This window comes from Rousettus aegyptiacus, unplaced genomic scaffold (genome assembly GCF_014176215.1).
Source record: "Rousettus aegyptiacus isolate mRouAeg1 unplaced genomic scaffold, mRouAeg1.p scaffold_m13_p_14, whole genome shotgun sequence".
Classification (NCBI taxonomy): domain Eukaryota; kingdom Metazoa; phylum Chordata; class Mammalia; order Chiroptera; family Pteropodidae; genus Rousettus; species Rousettus aegyptiacus.
The window spans coordinates 24,417,988-24,438,765 of record NW_023416289.1 but is presented as its reverse complement, the minus strand read 5'-3'; positions in this window follow the sequence as shown (position 1 = coordinate 24,438,765).

The following is a 20,778-nucleotide window of genomic DNA, read 5'->3' as shown; positions in this document are numbered from 1 at the left end:
CCACTGCGGGTGCCCTGGGTGGGACGTGACTCAACTCCGGGTGAAGCACTTAGGGAGGCTCCATTCAGATGGACGACCCATTGTCTGTGCTTCTCCTCCGCACTCCAGCTTCAGCAGGCAATTTTCAAGGCATCAGACCTGAACAGCGCACAATAGGCTAATGGATCTCATTCAGCGCAGACACAATGACCCACGAATCACAGCCCGCCCGCCCAGCTCGTGTGACCTCTGGCCATGTGGTTGCACAAGGCCACTGGATGACAGGTGGCTGGGCCAGGGATTCAGGCAAATGGTTTATTTCTATACTTATTCATTTTTCCATTTTATTGGGATAAAAATTTTAAGCAGATTTTGCTCAGAGGTTAACTAGCCAAATCTGCCCTGAGGAAACCCTGGCTCTGGGCTCAGGGTGGGAAAGCCAGAGCGGCCCGTTTCTTCAGCCATGACAGACGTCACCCACTCAACATGAAATGCTACCTAGGATCATTCCTAGGCCAGGAAGTGGCAGGGTGGGGACTAGAATCCAGGAAGATATACACTAGCGTCTATGTTCTTTTCGTACTTTGATTTGGTGACTCACGGTTTTGAGCCTATATCTGGAGTATGTCATCTTGAAAAGAAAAGTGTTAAAGGGGCCACCAACACATTCAAATCCCGGCGGTCTCGACCCCTTCCTGCATCCCCAGGGAACAAGCGGTCAGTGAGACGGTACATTTGCCTTGCCAGAGCTGAAAATCACCCCTAGGGGGTCTTCTGGTCCATCTTCCCTACTTTGCTGGTGGGGGAAACTGAGGTTCAGAGAAGGGAAGAACCCTGACCCTAGACCACACAGGTAATAAATGGCAAAACCAGGCTCAAAGCTCCTGACCGCCCCCCAACCCAGAACCCCGACATCGCCTGCTTTACTTCTGCAGCAGGAAGATGGCAAGTCCCTGTGTATTTCTGTCTGCTCGTTGTCCGAATCTGTGCTGTCGAACCCCCGGGGAGGCTCATCTTTCTCTTACTCCATCTGCCCGGCCCCTGGAACCAGGCTGTGTACTTTCTCTCCATCCCTAATGAGGTGTGTGTTGTTTCCACCCTCTCGTGGGATTTCTGCAGCTTTTCACACCTTCCGGGAGCTTCCTTTGGGCCTCTTTTCTGCTGTCGCCACCTTCCACCCCAGGGAAGGGGCTGGTCCTGATGCTACCCTGGCCATTTCCACTGGGTCCCTCTGGCTCTTGTTTCCACCCCCACGTCCCCTTGTTCCGTCCCCTTCCACTGCCTGATGCTGTTGGTCTTTCCTGAGAGCCTAATAGGTGGGGTAGACCCAGAAATCAGAGTGAAGACAGAACCCCATGTGTGGCTACCGACCAATGTGGCTGCGAAAAGGTGCAGCAATCAGGGACTTTCTAAACTCTTTTTGTTGTTTTTTTACAAAAATGATATGTGTTCATTTGGAAAAATAAAATATCAATAAAAAAGCAAATAATAATAAATATTAATTAGGTACTTACTCTATTCTAAGCACCGAAATTCCTATCTGACATCCCATCACCGAGTCTTCACACTTTGGTGAATATCCTTCTAGATCTTCTATGGATAGAAAAGAATTTTGAAATTTTAAAAAAATGAATTTTGAATGACCGAAAAATAGATATATTGCCTGATTCCATCCCTGCACAACATAGACTATGTTAGTGCATCCTTAACGCACATATTTCTGCTGTGGAATTATGGAAAAGGAACTAACCCACGTGCAGGACCGTCTAAGCTGAGCACTCTCACCTGGGCGGTTTAGAGAATGCTCATTAATCCTCCAACATTATCATCAGGTCATATTATTTTCCCCATTTAGACAGAGAAGGAAACAAACTCAGAAAGGAGAAGTGGCTTGCCCAAGGTCACAGAGCTAATAACTAATAGGAAATTCCTGCGAGTCTTCTGATGATGTGGCCTGATTAAGGTCTGCCTGCCCCTCCTACCTGGACCCTCCAGGACGGCAGCAATCTGCTTCCCACACCACCTTACAGCTCCTGATCAGTGGGAAGAGCCACGTGCTATAGGGAAAAAGGGATGCGTAAAGAGGCACGGCTGGGCTTTGAAGCCCCACCCCACACCCCGCACCAATCAGCTACTATACTAGGCACCTTTTTTTGGAAAAACCTGTGGTAAAATACACATAACAGAAACTTTGCCATTTTGACCATTTGGGAATTCTGGGGCACTAAGTACACTCAGAGGATCGTGCCACCATCATCACCATCCGTCTCGAGCACATTTTCAACTTCTCAAACTGAACTCTGTCTCCAGGAAACAGTAACTTTCATTTCCCTCCCCTGTGCCCGGGCACCCACCATCCCACTTCCTGCATGTATGAATTTGACTATTCTGGGCACCTCGTACGAACGGAATCACACAGTATTTGTCCTTTTGTGACTGGCTTATTTCACTTAGCATAATATCCTCAAGGTTCATCCACGTTATAACATGTATCAGAATTTCCTTCCTTCTTAAGGCTGAATAACATTTCATTGTACGTATCAACCATATTTTGTTTGTACATTTATCCATTGATGGACATTTGGGTTGTTTCCACCTTCAACTATGCAAACAAAGCTGTTATGAACATGAGTGTACACACATCTCTTTGAATCCCTGGGTTTTTTTTAAATGAGTACATGCCCAGAAATAGGATTGCTGGATCATATGGCAATTCTCTTTCTCTAGGCACCTTTCTGAATCCATTTCTAGGCTGTATTTTTCACCTAATCATAAGCCTTTTCCATTTCGTCATGTTTTTGTAATTTTGGTGACTACTCATGGGTCCCAGAGGGGCAGAGCTGTGCCTGCCGACTCTGTGCTGGCCGCCTCCCCTGAAATCTTCTTCCTGTCTGTCTGATCCACCTGAGTCACCTCGGCCCTCATGACTCAGTTTCAGGGACTCAGACTAGCTTAGGGCCCCCAGGTTAACACCTGAGATTTCCCTTCCTGCTCACTTCCTCACTTGCATTATGTGACCCTTGGGTCATCAGGTGTGACATGTGTTCCTCATTCTGGAGGCATCGACTGGCCTCTCTCGTTTTCTGCTCTCTCCCTGTGTCAACTTTTGTGTCTCTGTGAGGTTGGTTGCACGAATGCATGTTGTTGAAGTAATTAAGCAATTACCTCCTCTCCTGGGGGTTACTTCCAACTTTTCAATATTATTAACAAAGCAACAACAAAAAGAGGACTTCCTTCTTGCTGTCGAATCGGTTCCTTAAGATATATTTCCAGGAGTGGGTCATCTCGTCCCAGTTGTGGGAGTCGGGGGATGAAAAGACAATGGAGGACCGGGTGCCATTCACGGAGCAGGGGAGCCGGAGGAAGTGTAGCGCGGCAAGGGAAACGATGAAGGACGCCTTTCCCACCCCTGCGAGCAGAAACTCTCCTCCCCATTTCACAGATCGTCCCTGTGGTGGGTTAAATGGTGGCTCCCAAAAGATAGGTCTACCCAGAACCTGGGAATATGACCTTATTTGGAAAGAGTCTGGCAAATGTGATTAAGAATCTCAAGATGAGCTCATCCCAGATTAAGGTGGGCCCTACATCCAACGACAAATCCTAGGAAGAGAAGGAGAAACAGACACAGAGAGGAGAGGGGATGTGGAGATGGAGGCAGAGACTGGAGTGATGCATCTACAAGCCGAGGGATGCTAAGGACTGCTGACAGCCACCAGAAGCTGGGGGAGAGACATGGGGACAGATCCTCCCTTGGAGCTTCCAGAAGGAACCAATCCTGCTGATACCTCAACTTCAGACTTACAGCTCCTGAACTGTAAGAAATACATTTCTCTTATTTTAGGGCACTGAGTTTGTGCCGATGTGTTAAGGCAGCCACAGGAAACTAATACAGTCCCGTCTCTGCAGCCCCTTCCAGAAGGTCTCAGCCACAGCCACAGGCTCCAGCGGGGCCCGTCCTGTAACGGGCAGAGACGTCACTGTGCCGAGCGCTCAGCCTTTTCAGAGGCAGATCCTTGGGTGTGCTGTGGGTGTTGATGCTGGGGACAGGATGTTGGGGCCTCGGCTCACCAGGAAAACCAGAGCTTGAAATGGGGCGGGTACAGCCACTGGCAATCCATCTGGGAAAACAAGATTAGACTCTTTTCATACATCACACGCACAAATAAATTCCAGGTGGACTGATGCCAAAATGTGAGAAACAAAACTTGAAATTAGTAAAAAACATAAGACAGCATTTCTATTACCTTGGTGTAGGTGGGGATTTCTTAAACAAGATAAACCTTGCTGCTTAAAGCGTTTGACTACATTCAAATGAAAAACCTCCGTACATCAAAGAATACCATACACAAGGGTAAAGACGAGCTATAGACCAGCAGAAAAGTCTTAAAATGCGAGTCAGTACCCAGGATTTACAAAGAATTCTTACAAATCCATATGAAAGATAATCGACTCCCACTGAAAAAAAAAAAAATGGGCAAAGGTACAAATAGGGAATTCCCCAAGGCAGAAGCAATAACATATGGAAAGATGCTCGATATCACTAGAAATCAAGGAGGGGGGAGGCGCAAATGGAATGGTGGGGACACCTCATTGTCCCTTTATCGGACTGACAGAAAACGGAAAAGCCTGACGATGCTCAGGACGTGGAGGAGCAGGAGGCCCACATCCTGCCAGCAGCTGTGCCTGGGCACGACCAGGGTGGAAGGCAATGGCCTCTCTTGGTGTTCTGGGGTGAAGAGTGTCCTGCTCCCCATTCCTATGTGAAAGCACTAAACCCCAGCATCTCAGAACGTGACTATATATTGGGAGACAGGGCCTTAAAGGAGGTAATTAAGTTAAAACGAGGTCATTTGGGTGGGCCCTAATTCAATGAGACAGCGCCCTTATAAGAAGAAAAGATCGGGACACAGACACGCACAGAGGGAAGACCACGTGAGGACATGGGGAGAAGACGGCCGTCTGCACGCCAAGGAGAGAGGCCTCCGAAGGGCCAGCCCAGCAGACACTTTGATCTCAGACGTCCAGCCTCCAGAACTGTGAGAAGATGCATTTCCATTGCTTAAGCCACCCGGTCTGCGGTACTTTGTTAGGGCGGCCCTGAGAAACTAACACACTCGACAAAGGTGCTCAAAGCATCCTTCCACAGTTAACGCTCACGTATAAATCTTCTTCCTTTGTTACTCAAAATGGGGTCCCCAGACCAGCAGCAGCAGTGTCACCTGGAAGTTTGCTGGAAACAGAAGAATCTTGACCCAGCCCCAGACCTCATGGATCGGAATCTGCATTTGAACTTTGACTTGTAAGTAGTGGTTCTTCTCAAGCTCTCCCGTGCACACAGATACCCTGGGATCTTGTTACAATACAGATTCTGGTTCAGAATATCCTGGTCCAGGGTGGGGCCTGAGACTCTGCATTTCTAACAAGCGTCCAGGGCTGCTGCCACCGGTGGCCTAAGCAGCACACTTTGAGAAGGGACAAATCCAACTTGCCTTCACATCCCCATCACTTGCCTCAGGGGACAGGAAGATTGGTACCCACCTCCTCCCCCAGCCAATCAAATCGCACTCTCTGGATTGGAGCCTTTAAAGCTCCCAGATGATTTGACAGTGCTGCCAAGATTGAGAAGCACTGACCTAGAGCAGGTGAATCACCTGGGCAGCCCGAACATCGTAAGGTAGCCTAAGGTGTGGTCTCCATAGTTTTTTCGAGGACCCTAGGTGCCTCACCCTGCCTCTCCAAGTTTGAGAACCACCCACCCTAGATTGTGGGGCCCTGCTCAGAGTACCTGATATAGCAGGGCTGAGATGGGGCCCAGAAGTTTGCATTTCTAACAGGTTCACATATCAGCTTATACTGCTGGTTTCGGATCCCACTTTGAGAACTCCCTAGGGAGCTGCCTGTTCACAAAGAGGCCGGTTAGAATGTTCACTGAAGCAAGCATTTTTGAATACTGAGAAATCAGAAATCATCTATTTGGCCATTGCTATGGGCTGAATGGTGTCCCCTCAAAAGATGTTGAAATCCTAACCCTCAGGACCTGTGAATGTGACTTTATTTGGAAATAGGGTCTTTGTAGATGATCAAGTTAAGATGAGGTGATTAGGGTGGGCCTTAATCCAAAATGACTGGTTTCTTTACCAAATGAAAAAAATTTGGACAGAGACAGCAACACATAGAGAGAAAATGATGGAAAGACTCACGAAGAAGGCCATTTTCCAGCCTAGGAATGTCTCAAGCTGCCAGAAGCCAGAAGAGACCCCGGGAACAGATTCTCTCTCACAGCTATCAGAAGGAGCCGCACCTGAAGACACCTGAATTCCGGACTTCTTGCCTCCAGAACTGTGAGACAATAAATTTTTGTTGCTTCAGCTCCATAGTCTGTGGTGCTTTATTGTGGTGGCCCTAGCAAACTAATCCAGCCATCAGCCAAAGAATGGCTCGTTAATGTTGGTACATCCAGCCAAGGGAATACCATACGAGAGTGAAAGCTATCAGCGAAAGCTGTAGAGGGACATGTGTGGCGTAATACCATTTACACAATGCCTGAAAACGTAAAATCCAATAGCCAGTTTCTACAAGCATACGTAAATAGTCATAGTCTAAAAAAACATGCCTGGAAAGAGAAACGCCAAGTTTTATCTCAAGAGTGGTGACACATCCATGGGGAGACAAGAGAAGACCTGGGTACAGAGTCCCCTGGAGTCGGGGCTTCAGATGTATCTAGAATGTTAGGCTTCTTAAAAAGGATTGAAAGAAATAAGGTAAAATTCATGCATTCAATAAATATTGTGTGTCCACTAGGTGAAGGGCAAGTGTAGACCCCATGAAAAAACGCATCCAAAAATGTTTCTTAATTCACCAGCCCTCTTGGGACATACTTCACCCCTTCTCCCTACCTGACACTACAGGCATTTCTTCATACACAAGGTGAGTTTCAGAAAGCAGCATTTTACCCATTATTTGCAAGCGTGTGCATGCACGCACGCACACACAGAGACTTCAAAAGAACAACACGACATAGCAATTTTCTCTCCCTATTTTTTTTTTTTTTATAAAGAAACAGAAAATTCATCTTTCACATCAGGGTAATATAAAAGAACAAAAATATGCCAAGAAAGACGCTGCCAGCAAGACAACAGGAACCCAGTTTCCAGTGGGGAGGAGAAGAAAAAAAAAAAAAACATGCAAATCTCAGAGCCTATCAACCCACAAGGGCCCAGGAGGAAATTCAAAGAGTAAACAAATTTATGGAAAATATTCAACCTCAGAAGTGGCCAGAATCCCCACTCCCACTCCTTACCCCAACCTGCACAGATCGGAGGAGGGGGTACTGGGGTACGGGGGATTCTAGGAGCTGAGGGGGTTCTGGGAGTTCCCACCTGGGAGAGAGGGAAGCTCTGCAAATGACAGAGAGCAAGTGACATTCAGAGAGGTGCCTGGAGTGTGGGACGGGGGGCCAGGTGGAAGAAGGTTAAGGACACCAGGACCATGGTGGGGAGGCCAGGGGCTCCCCAGTGATGGTCTGAAACACGGACAATTTGTGACTGCCTCTGCAGTGGCACAGCTGACTAATTGTCCCAGAAACTGCAATGAAAGTGACATTGTATTCTATTTCCAAGTTTTTGAATAATGCCCAGTGCTAAGAAGATGCGGTGAATGAGAAAATGTGCGAGCAGGGTCAGAGCCATCCATGAATTCACTTAGCAAGCACCTACTATGTGCGGCCCAATTCTGGGCACTGGGAAGCTGCCTGGTATGCCTGTGCAGGAAGGTCGGGGCCCTTGGTGTTTGACAAACAGCCAGACCTGGGCCCTGCCTCTAGCAGCAGTAGGCCAGGAGGGGCTGACGGACCATGATGAAGCTGGCCTTGCATGGACTCAGCTCCTTCTCTACTCAAAGCAAGTCTCTGTGGGACAACAGCATCAACCAACTCTTCCTAGGCTGACCAACAAGTCCCATTTCACTCAGGACATGCCTGACTTTGGCATTGAAAGCTCTATACCCTGGGAACCTGCCACTGAGCCAGGGTCCAACACCAGGTCTGTTAGAACCCACAACAGCATGGATAGGGCAGATAGAGAAGTCAAAACACTTTGAGGAAGCCCCCAACACGAGTGCTTTCTGATAAGAGCAGCTAATCCTCAATGCTGGGTCAGGGCTTTGTGAGTTAGGCAGGCCCAGCTACCCCTGGGTCAGTGTCAAGGGGACGGCCTCTTTGGGAGAGCGATCTGGCAATTTGTAGTTAAGCTGTGAAATCGTTCATAGCTTCCGACTGAATAACACTATGCTTGAAGATCTATCCTAAGGAAATTATCCTTTTTGCTGTTATTGTTATTCAATAGCTGGTGCAAAGAAAATGTTTTCTGCAGCATTATCTGGAAGAGAAAAGAAGTCTAAAGAGCCCACATAGGGCAATGGCCTCATACATCATGACCCATCCACCCAAGGTCATTGTCACACAGCTATGAAAACATAACTGATGACTGTGTGGCAACATGGAAAACTCTCATGATGTAAGTACTACCTTATGGGACAGAATAAAAATGATGTGTGTCTTTTGCCTCCAATTTTGCAAAATGCTTTTGACTGAGGGCCAGGTTGGAAAGGAATATGCAGGGTGTTAGGTGTGCTGGGAATAGGGGAATATTTTTAGAAATTAAAGGTGATTTTTTAGTTCCCTTATATTGTCTTTTAAAAAGTGATTCAGGGAAGCCAGATATTTTTTGCACAGATAGGCTCATCCATGTGGACAAAGACATCACCTGCAAAGATAGTCTCTGAGGCACTGGAGGAAAGATCAAATGATTAGAAACAACCTAAATATCCATCAGGAGGGTGATGGTTAAATAAAAAACTGGTACATCTATACAGTAGAGTACTATGTAGCTGTGAAAAAGAATGAGGCAGCTGTACAGTTATAAGCTGATCATTAAGAGGCATTAAGAAAGGCCAAGTACAGAAGCGTGTAGAGAACACTATTTGTGTAAAAATGACATGCACACACACATATACATCTATATTGCTACGTATGCAGAGACTGTCTCAGGAAGGAGACCTCGGAACTCTGTGGAGGATTCTGGGTGCCTGGAATGGGGGGGGGCATTTACCTTCACTCTGTGCATTTGATACCTATAGTGGGTTAATGGTACCCCACACCCCGTCCTGACAAAAAAAAAAAAAAAAAAAAGACATGTTTATATCCTAATCCCCAGAACCTGTAAATGTGAACTTATTTGGAAAAAGAGTCTCTGCAGATGTAATTAAGGATCTCCAGATGAGACCATCCTAGATTACCTAGGTGGGCCCCATATCCAATGACAAGTGTCCTGAATAAGGGATACCCAGAGGAGAGACACAGAGAATGTCCTATGAAGACAGAGGCAGAGATGGGAAGGATGTGGCCACCAGTCCAGGACGACCTGGAGCCACCAGGAGCTCAATGAGAGAGAAAATGGAATCTGCCCCTAGAGCCTTCAGAGGGAGCACGACCCTGCTGAGACCTCCGGCCTCCAGAACCGTGAGAGGATGAATTTCTGTTGTGTTAAGCCCACCCGCGTGGGGTAATTTGTTACACTAACCCCAGAAAATGAATGCGGCACCTTTTGGATTTTTTTGGGTAACCTGATTGCATTACCAATTCAAAATAAATTTAACACATACAAGGATCTTCATAGCCTCTTTACTCATAATCACCCCAAACTGCAAACAACCTAAACATATAACAAGAGCAGAGTAGAAACAAATCAACTGTGGCATATTCTACAATGGAATACTTATCTCAGTGATACAAACGAACAAACTACTGAAGTGCCTGACACAGGCGAGTCTCACAGCCCATATGATTGCTGAGTGAAAGACAGACAGACACACGAGAGACTCCCAGTGTGATTCCATTTATCTGAAGTTCGAGAGCGTACCTGGTGGTGCAGGTCGGAACGGGAGTTCCCTGGGAGGGACCTGACTGGGAGCAGAAACAGGCAGGGGAGTTGGGGCTAAGATCCACGTCTTGATCTCTCAATGGCGATTTCTCAGAGGAAACATGTACAAAAAGTCACAGAGCTGCACGCTTAAGATTTGTTCATTGTGGTATATAAGTTATACCTTAATTTTCAAAAATGAAAAAGCATAGGAAAAATAATGGGGCAGGAGATCCCCTACGAAGAGCTAGAGATCTAAATTAAAGTGCTGCGACTTGGAATAAATTTTAAAATATTAAGGCACGAGAGACCCTGAAGATCACCTGCTCCTGAACTCTCAGTTCACAGATGAGGAAACTGAAGCTCAAAGAGGCTACACCATCAGCCACACGTCGCTGTAGCTATGGAGTGACCCAGCAAGGGAGACAGCCACGCTGCTGCTTAGCCGAGGGCCCTCCCTGCTCCTCACCCCTTACAACAGTGCTGGGCGGCTCCGCAGCCCCTTGTAACTGGAAGCCAGTGAAGCCCATAGAGCTGACTCTGTCCTGGGTGAGGGGACACAGGGCCGGCTCAGTGCTGGCTCTGGATGGCAGCAGCGCCCCCAGCAATCTTGGGGATGATTAGTAGATGCTCCTGCCTGCTCCTCTGCTCCTGGCATTCCTCTGTAGTTACTTGGTTCACACAGAGCCCAGCCAGGTATGAGGATTGCGCACATGGTCACCGACCTATGCTGGCACCTCAGGGAGGAGCTCGGAAGTGGGAAAAGGAGTAAGGCGTGGGCACCACCCTTGAGACTGTATATCAGAGGTGGCCTAAAACACGGGCTCCAACACTGCAGGCTGCAGGGCAGGGGCAGGGAGCAAGGCCCGGGGGGCTGCGACAGGGAGAGGGGTGGGGGAGCAGCAGCAGAGATGGGCCCTGAAGGATGGGTCAGCTGGAGATGGTGAGGGAAGGGGAGGGGACGGCGGGGAGAAGGGAGCACGACTCTGCTCGGGAGCAGGGAGCAGGTAGGTGTACAGGACAGGCTGGAGTCCAGGGGCTCTACACCCAGAAAGAGCAGGGTCATTAACGAGGCTGCTGGGGCCTGGTGGAAAATGCGGGGGGTGTCGAGTGGGGCAGTAAGGGAGAATGTCTAGAAGATTTGAAGTTCCACATTGGTATCCTCATTCCCTGTGTGACTTTGGATATGTCACCTGACCTCTTTGAGTCTCAGTTTTCTCATCTGAAACATGGGAATAAGAGTGCTTCCTGGGCTGATGTGAGGACTGAGCACAGCACAGAAGCAGGAGCCACTACTAGAATGTATGTCTTTGACCGACATTTATTGAGTGCCTACTGTATGCTCGCCACTGAGGCTGACCTGGGGTTCAATGGTGAAGGGTGAAGGCTCCTGACTTCCTAGGTGGGGAGATGGACAAGTTAACGAGGCTCTCACAGTGTGGTGGGTGGGGTCAGAGGGGCTCCCTGGTGGAATGACAAATGTGTGAAGACTCTCAGAAAGAGTGAGCACTCCCTTGATGAAAAGAAGATAAGGGAACAGCATTGAACCAAGACTTGGATGGAGGGATGGCCTGACCCACTAGGCAGTTGTTCCCCTGGGGGCGGGAGTCCCCCTACCAGGTTTGGAATTTGCCTCAATAACATGTGGGAGCCACTGGCATTTGGTGCTGGCAGTGGGCAGGAAGGCTAGACATCCTGCAATGTGCCGGCTAGTTCCTAAGACAAAAAAATGAACCCACATCCCACATGACAGCCCGACGTCTCACCGGGCATTCATGTAGGCGAAAACCCTGCCTGAAATTATCTGCGTCTAGAATCTAACTTCATTTTACATATAAATGCAAATTTTCTTTTCCCGGCCAGTTTTAATGGTGACTGAATTTTCCAGGAGTGCAACCACCGTGTCAACTGAGGGAAGACCGTTCTTTGTTTCATTTGGACATTAACCAAGAGCTGGTCACTATTTTGGAAAATGACATCACCGATGGCCTCACCCACAGGGCACACCTGTGACCATCTGCACTTATGGCCAATGCCCTTCTGGGGCTCCTGGAAATAAATCAGAGCATGCATCTGATTTATTTCTCTGAGATGGTCTAGCGTTCTCACATATTTTATGAAAATGACCTTCCTTTTAATCCTTTTCCTTTATATTATAATTAGGACATTATATTGATGTTTTGGAAATCACATGCATAAGGAAATTTTATATGCATGAATTCACCTTTAGGATAGAAAGCCGCATTACAAAGTATAGTTTATAAAAGAAGTGCTGGGTCTGAATGTCTGCAAGCCCCTGAGTCAGAAAGAGAGGGAAAGTGTTTGAGATGTTGATCCAGGAATGGAGGCAGGGTGATGGAGCCCGAGGCACTCACCCGGCATGCGTACCCAGGAGTGAGCCAGCGATGTGGGAACAAATTAGGAGGGCGGGGTCAAAAAGTTCCCCCCCAAAAAACAGTGCCCTCAGGTGGAAGCTCAAAAGGCACTTTTGCCTGTTACTGACCCACCCGTGTTCTCACATGTGTGTCCTGGGTGAGGACAGCAGCTGAGAGGCTGCGTGCACATGGCTGCCCTGCATTGGTCAACAAGGTGGAGGCTTTTTATAGCGAACAAGACTTGGAAGCTGAATCCACCGAAGACACAATCAGGCTTCGAGAAATGCGAATGACCAGTCTCACCCACTGACAAAGGCCGAGAAATGTCAGATGAAAGACACATCCAGCTTGATTGGCAGGTCACTTGGATAGAATGCATGTTTTAAAGACCTAGCATTCACCAAAAGAGAGAGGGGTGGCTTTTATATTAATTAAAAAAAAAAACGTACACACAATCTCCTATTGGATAAATGTGTAAGTATTTAAAAACTATCAAGAGGAGTGTCAAATTTCCAGCCTTCATGGGCCCCCTGTGGTTGGGCCCTGGCTGTCGCTTAGAGGGATGAGACTGAAGAGCCAGGCATTGGACAGATGACCAAAGGCCTCATAAGTCACGTCAAGAACCTGGAACTTAATCCCAAATTTAATTGGCAGTTATTGGTGGATGTTGATCAGATTTGCATTTTAAAAGTCTGGCTACAGGGTGGATGATGGAAGGGAGGGGGCCAAGACTAGAGGCAGAGGTGGAGGGTGGGGTAAGGGCGGTGACAGGGTGGAGTGAGGGCGAGGCTAGAGGCCGGAGGCCCGTTAGGAAATCGTGCAAGGGGAGGGGATGCTGGCGCAGATCGTCTAGGGGACCGGAGATGACAGTAGGAGCCCTGTAGACGGGAGACAAAGGTGGCCTGACTTGTCTGGAGGGTGAGAGAGACAGAAGTGGCCTCGCTTGTCCGGCGAGGGGCTGGCGGCGGCTTGGATTAACAAATAGGCATCGACGCAATTGGTCCTGCGCAACTCTGAGCCAGGCACTGCTTGGTGAGACGCAGAACGTCCATCGCGCGGCCAGCGGAGCAACCCTCGGCCCTGCGGGCCTGGGGCGCCCTCTGCTGGATGTTTTCATCGCCCGCCGTGCGATGCGGGACCGCCTCCGGAATCGGGTATTTGGGTGTTCGCGGCAGAGAGGATGGAGGAGGGGAGCTTTCTCCCTACATGGGGAGGGGGTCTTTCTCTTTACATGGGCTGGGATAGGCAGTCACAAGGAGAAATCCCTGCCAATGGGAAAGAAGACACAGGGCAGATGGACCTACACTTCTCATTTCCGTTTTTGTGTCCCCATCAATAGAGGTCTGTCCTGCCCACACCCCCACTACATCCCTCCCACAGGCCGTCTTTTACCGCATCTCTATTTAGGATTCACAGTAGCCCACATACACACAGTACTAAAATTATTTAATGACTTTAACTACTCCTACTTACTTATTGAGTGTTCTTGGGTATTAGCTGAATGGATAGAATTAGTGGTCATGATGTGCCCCAAGCCTCATGGCCTAGTTTAATCCACACTTCTATCATCAAGCTTAGTTTTCAAATGAGAAAACTGAGTTTCCCAAAGATTAAGTTCCAAAGCCACACAGCTCTGCAGGGGCAGACCCTTGTCGAACCCTGGGCTGGACTCCGAGCTAGTGCTCTCTCTTCTTTGCCTTCCCGGCCCCCTGAGCCGAGCCAGAGCACAGGCTCCCCTAACACTTGGGAACCCCTTGGTCCCTCTCCAGACAGTGGGAAGTTCTGACTGGGCTCGCGTGCTGGCAGAAGGCAAGCAGAGGATAGCCGCTTACCTTCTGCCATCCCCTGGAACAGCTCTGCCCAGTAGCTCCTTGTTTGAGTTGCAGCTGACGCAGGGTTGATGCAAAAGGCATGGAGACCGATACGTGCACACCCCAGGTTCCTGCAGGGCCTTCCGTGATGTCAGGTGGACCGTCAGGGATCCCCACGCATCCTGGAAGCTATCACTCCTCCAGAGGAAAACAGGACCACATGGAAGCGAGGAGGAAAATCCGTCTCTATGATAAGGGCTGTTGGTTAAAGAAAGATCATTTCTTGGCTGGGAAAAAAACAGCCTTGTCCAATAACATTCTTTCAGGACAAATCCATCTCAGCTCTATGGGACGAGTCCCAGGCTGCCGGCGTTTCGTGAAGACCCAGTAGGTCTGAGCGAGCCCCTTCAGGTTCTCTCTCTGGAGACACACCTGAGAGAGACACGAGGAGGTGGGGGAGGAAGGGCAGGTGCAGAATCGGCCCTCACTGAACACCTTCAGCCCCATTTGCTGGGCCTTGCGCAGGGTGTTTTCCGTTTCCTGTCTCACCAGCTCCGTATGAGGTGGGCACTCATTATTCACCCATGGGGAGACCGAGGCATGGACATGTTCATGGATTTGAACTCAGACCCTTTCCACTTCAAAAACACCGTGATTTCCCCATAAAAAGTGACATTTGTATTTTCTCCCTTTTTGTACGAGACCGGTCCTATCCCATCTGGCAGCAACGTGTGGAGGCTATTATCATTATCCCCATTTAACAGATGAGGAAACTGAGGCACAGAGTGGTCAAGTCATTTGCCCAGTGCTATAGAGTGGCAGATTCAGGATTAAATCCCATACAGGCTGATCCCAGAGGATCGTGTGGAGAGTAAATGAATTAATATTTACATAGATAAAAGTCTTAGAGCCTGGTACAAGATAAATGCTCAACAAATGTGGGCTTTTATTCATAGGGGTAGTAGTTCTCAGCTATGATTGCAAATCAACCTGGGAGCTTCTGAAAAATACCCATGTGTGAATCCCCACCCAAGAGGTTCTTATTTAATTGGTCCCAGTTGGAGGGCACGTGTAGGCAGTTGTCAGCATTCCCCAGGTGATTCTAATACTCAAGCAAATGTGAGGTGCACCAAGCCAGAGTATCCGCACTCACTGCAGACTGGTGTCCTGGGCCCCCGGGACAGGGGCCAGCACCCAGCAGGTATCAGGAGATGCTCAGGGCTGCTCAGATGCCCTTTGGGTCTATGTCACTCTTTCCTGAGCATGGAGATCACAGCGAGTTTGGATTTCATCTCCCATCAGCGAGGAGGGAGGGTCACCCACTCAGACCGAGGTCATCAGCCTGAAATAAAGACAAGCTTTGTCCCATCCCGTGAGTCTCTAATCCAAACATGAAGTCATCCCAGCCCTGCCTCTGCCAAGGGCTGTGGAAGTTCTGCCCAAGACTGACTGAACACAGTCCCTGAGAATTCCTGGGAAGGGATCCACCTCGTTTCTTTCTAAGTCACATGCCACTGGCCCCTGTCTTCCCTGGGACGTGCAGGAAAAATTCAGGTCCAGCAAGGATGTAGGGGCCTGTGGATCTGGTCTGGGCTCGCCCCATCCAAGTCACTCAAATCTCCCGCCCACAAAAGATGACACATGTAGGCCCTCTGTTCCATTTCACAAATGACTTCAGCTCTGTGGGTCTCTGTTTTCTCATCTAAAAATACCTCACAGGTTTTAGTGAGCATTCAAATGATGGAAGACAGAGTAGGGCTGAATTAAGTGGTGGCTACAACGCGATAGCCTCTCTGGTGGTTGTGACTGGGTGGCCCTGCAGGTAGCCAGAAGCACCTTCCTGGACCGTGGGCTGCTGCCATGTCACCGGTGAGGAGCAGCTGGCAGCGCTGGGCCGGGGGAGGGCTGCAGGGGCTCGAGGTCTGGGCCTGGCTCTGAAAGGAGTTAAAGGCTGAAAGAGAGCAGACAAAGAAAGTCACACCAGAGTCAGCCAGCACTCTGCTCTCTAAAATGCAAGCAATTCCCCTGAAGACATAAAGGGACCGGCGTTTCCTGAGTTCCTCCGTGGGCCAGGCGTGGAGCAAGATGTGTACACGGGCACGAGGTGCACCTAGGCGAGCCTCCCAGCAGCCGTTCCAGTGGGTGCCAGCCACCACTTCCATTTAAAGACAGCTGTGGCTCGGAGGCGTTAAGGGCTCCAGCCCACACCCACCCTGGCCCAAGGGCGGACCCAGACCTGTTTTACTCTGTCGCTACAATGCAACTCTGTGGCTAACATACCAGCCAGGGGGTGAAGGGACCTCCCTAAATGATATTTAAAACACCCTGATGGAAGATGAGCCATAAGTCAAGGAAAATACGAGTTCCTTCATGGAGCAACTGGATCACTCTCATCTCCAGTTTGGTGTCTGTGACAAGTGGTTGGCATTACAAATGTTTGTTGACTTCAACACTCATTTGTTCATTTTTTTTCAACAAATATTTACTGAGCACCCACTGGGCATTTTATGAGGCACTGGGAACCCAACAGGAAATAAGACGGATAAGGTCCATTGGGCTAATGGAGCCAACATTCCAGGGAGTGTGTGGGAGTGGGGTGAGCAGGGAAGACAAAAAAGTAAACAGATAAACAAAGATGATGAAAGATTGTAATAAGGGCTATGTATCAGTTATCTATTGCTGAAACGCCCCGAAACATATGGCTTAAGAGAAACATCGCTTATTTCCTCACGATGCTGCAATTTGGGTTGGACTCAGCCGGGCGGTTCTTTCGCTGGTCTTGTCTGAGGTCACTCATAGCCTCAGCTGTCACTTCTGCCACATTCTTTTGGCAAAGCAGGTCATAAGACCGCCTCTAATTCAGGAGATGGGACAATGAACTCCCATATGGCCATGTTTTTCTACCTACCCCAGGCTAAGAAAGTCATAAACAAGGTGATGAATAGGGCAGAAGTCAGAAATCAGGCCCACAGACATACGGGCTTGGTCTGAACAGTGTTATATTTGTTTAAATAAATAAGTAAATAAATAAAATAATTAACTTTAGATGCAGAAACCAGAGCATTTCATGTAAAACTCAAAACATTGCAGCATCTCTGGAAAAATCAGAACGGGCCACACTGGGCCCACATTTCCACAGGACAGCAGAGTAGTTGCTGGGCTGGCTTTCTCCACCAGACGGGGCTACGGCCTCCAGTTTGTCACCGTTCTTGCCTCTGCCTGTTGACTGCTGACAAGCCTGAGGCTGAGCATCTGCTGCCATTCAGGACCCTTCCGGTTCTGCTGCTCTGACAGCAGCACTAAGAGGAAAGTGAGACGCTTCTCCTACCCGGGCTCTGTCGGAAGAGGCAAATGAAAGGCGAGCTGAGCGGAGCCCATGTTTGCTTATTTATATTGTGTACGTCATTTTTATTTGTAGACAGACAATCAGCAGTTGATTCTTCATGCCTCTGCTTCCTATTGGAACCTCTTAAGCCGTTTCAGCATTTCCAACCCTGCTGACACAGAGCTGGGGGAGAGGAACAGAGAAGTCCCCTCGAAAGAGGTGCCACTGATGCCGTGCCCTGACGGGTGGAAAGCCGGTGGCCAGGACCAGCATGAGGCGGAGAGGCACAGGAGGTGCCAGTGTCCAGTGGTCACAGAAGGTGTGGTGTCAAGGGGCACAAAATGGAGCTGGAGCACTGGGTACAAAACACTTTGCAGAGGCCCAGAGGCCACAGCACGCAGGGCTTCATTCTTAAGGCAGTGGAACAGCAGCGAAGGGTTAGGCGGGACTCCCCACAACTGAGAAAGCAGTCTGTGAAGGGAGGGGCCAGGTTGGGGCGGCCGGGTTTTTACGGAAGTTGAGCGGAACCGGCAGAGATTGGTGGTGAAGACAGGAGGGTCTGTCCGTCGAGAGTCCTCGCCCTCTCTGCTGTCTGAAGGAAGCCTGGGCACTGAGAGGCCTGTGGGAACTCAGGCGGCCCAGGGACTTCTGCTGTAGCCTCTGTAGGGTAGAAAGTTTGAGTGGCTCAGATCTAGCGAGAAATAACACCAGTGAGTTCTAGACAATGAAAGCCCTGGCAGTGTCTGGCCAACCCTGGAAGCAAGATGTCTGAAACACGGATGGTTCTCAGCTCTGCATGCCCATCAGGGCCACCTGGGTCCTATTCCTGGGCCCTTGGAGACTAACTGAATTCAAACTGCTACATATTAAAATAACATATTGTTATATGTTACAGGGTAGGGCTGTATGAGTTTCCTAGGACTGCCGTAACAAATTACCATAAACTGAGTGGCTTAAAATAACACAAATTTATTATCGTACTGTTCTGGAGGTCAGAACGCCAACATGGGTTACACTGGGCTAAAACCAAGGTGTCGCCTGGGCTGCCTTCCTTCTGGAGGCTCCAAAGGGGAATCCGTTTCCTTGCCTCTTCCAACTTCTAGAGGCCAACCCATATTCCCTGACCTGTGCCTTGTATCACCCTAACCTCTGCTTCTGTTGTCACGTCTTTTCTTTAATCTTTCTGCCTCCCTTATAAGGATCCTTGTGATGTCGCTGGGCCTGCCCGGATGATCCAGGATAATATCCCCATCTCAAGATTATTAATTACACGTGCAGCTGTCTTTTGCCTGCTATGTAACAGAGTCACTGTACATGGGGGGTGGGGGAGGGGAATCATTCCATCTTTTAAAGCATCTCAAGATTTTTTTTTTTTTGTCTGCATAGTGATAATGCTTAAAGGGAGGTCCCCAAGCACAGGTGGCTCCTCTGGCCACATCTCCAGGGCTGGGTGCTGTAGGGACCCACCAGAACAGAGGAAACTCTGTTAGTGCTAGTCCCACCACACTGTGTCTAATGACACAAAGAAATGGCACAAAGGTGAAAGGACAGTTGTAGAAACAACGCGGGCCCAGGTATCAGAGAGACTTGGGTCAAATTCCCATCTCTGCCTTAGACTAGCCATGTGACTTAGAGCAAGTGACTTAACGGCTTGTGCTTTTCTTATCTGTTAAGTGAGGGTCAAAATGATCTTGTAGGAATGTTGTGACGAGGACTACTAGCAGCAAAGGACCCACCACGGGGCCTAGGATGTGAAGCATCAGACAGGACAGCAGGAAAGACAGCTAAAGGAAGCCAACACCCCAGGCAGATGATACCTGGTCTTCCTCCTCCCTCGCTCCCTCCCTTTCAGCTGCAGTGGGCAAACAGCAGCTACGGCAGCTGGAGAATCTGGCCAGCCTGGAATTGTTAGTCAGTTTCCCCTTTCCTGGCCATAGCTGATAAGTGTATCCTGCTGGATAAAAATACATCCACCCTTACGGTAAGATTCCCAGGCTGGGAATTCTCTCAGCACCTGACTCCAGCTTGGGGGAGCCTTCTCCTACAAACCATTTAGGAGTGGCTTTGGTTCTTGAGCAGTGCAAACAGGCAAGGGATCTTGCTGCTCTGCCATGCTCTGGGATGGAGGGGAGGCTGTGACCACCGCTGAAGAAGCAGCAGGCTGAGCTGGACAGCGGCGACAGTGTGCAAAACATGGCTCCCTTTGGCCCTGTTTATGACTAGGGGCACTGATGGAGCTAAAAGACAAAAGCTTAATAATCAGCACAAGGTCTTAAGGTGTGCCAGCCATGGTTCTTGGTACCTCGTGGCAGCTCATTTAGTTGTCACCACTAACCTGTGGCCAAGAAACTAGACAAAGGACAAGCTGGTGGTGGAGACTAGATTTGAAACCAGTGGTCTGGCGTGGGCCTGGTAGGCTGGGTCCTGTACCATCTAATTTAGAAAAGTCTCCTTTAATTTCCTGATGGTATGGAGGAGACCTCCAGACCCCAAACACCGGCTGACACACACACACACACACAGGCAGCCGGTGCTGACAGCCACCTCCTGGCACTTAACAGACACGCGGCCCCGTCCCAGGCCATGCCATCAACGGTACACACCACTTGGGACATGAAAATGGATTCCCCATTTCCTCAGTCTTCCCAAACCACAAAGCATCTGGAGTGTTGATCTTTTCTATTTGCTCCCTCCGTTCTATCCCTTTCATTGTTGAGACAAACAACATTCCATAACACAAACCATTTACAGGTGTACAATTTGGTGGCATTTACTACTTTCACGACGTTGTGCAAGCATCATTCCATCACCCCAAAGGAAACCCTGGGCTCGACAGCTGTCACTCCCCATCCCTCCCCTGGCTCAGGCCCCGGTGGTCACTCACCTACTTTCTGTTGCCTGTTCTGGACATTTCACATAGATGGCTTCCTACGATATGTGATGCGTTGTGTTTGGCTTCTCTCGCTCAGCATGTGTTCAGGGCTCATCCACGTTGTAGCACATGTCACTGCTTCATTCCTTTTCGTGAATGAATGATACTCCATGGTGTGAACAGACCGTGTTTTGTGTGTCCATTTATCCATCGGCAGGTATTTACAGGCTGTTTCCACATTTTGGCCAATGTGAATAGTGCTGCTATGAATGTTCGTGTACCAGTATTGGAGTCTATTTTCATTTTTCTTTCGTACAGACACCTAGGACTGGAATTGCTGGGTCATGTGGTGACTCTTTGTTTAACTTGAGGAGCCACCGAACGGATTTCCACAGTGGGTGCACCATTTTACATTCCCAACAGCAAGGTACGGGGGTTCTAATTACTCCATATCCTCGGCAACATTTATTTTCTGTTGCTCTATTATTATTGTTGCTAT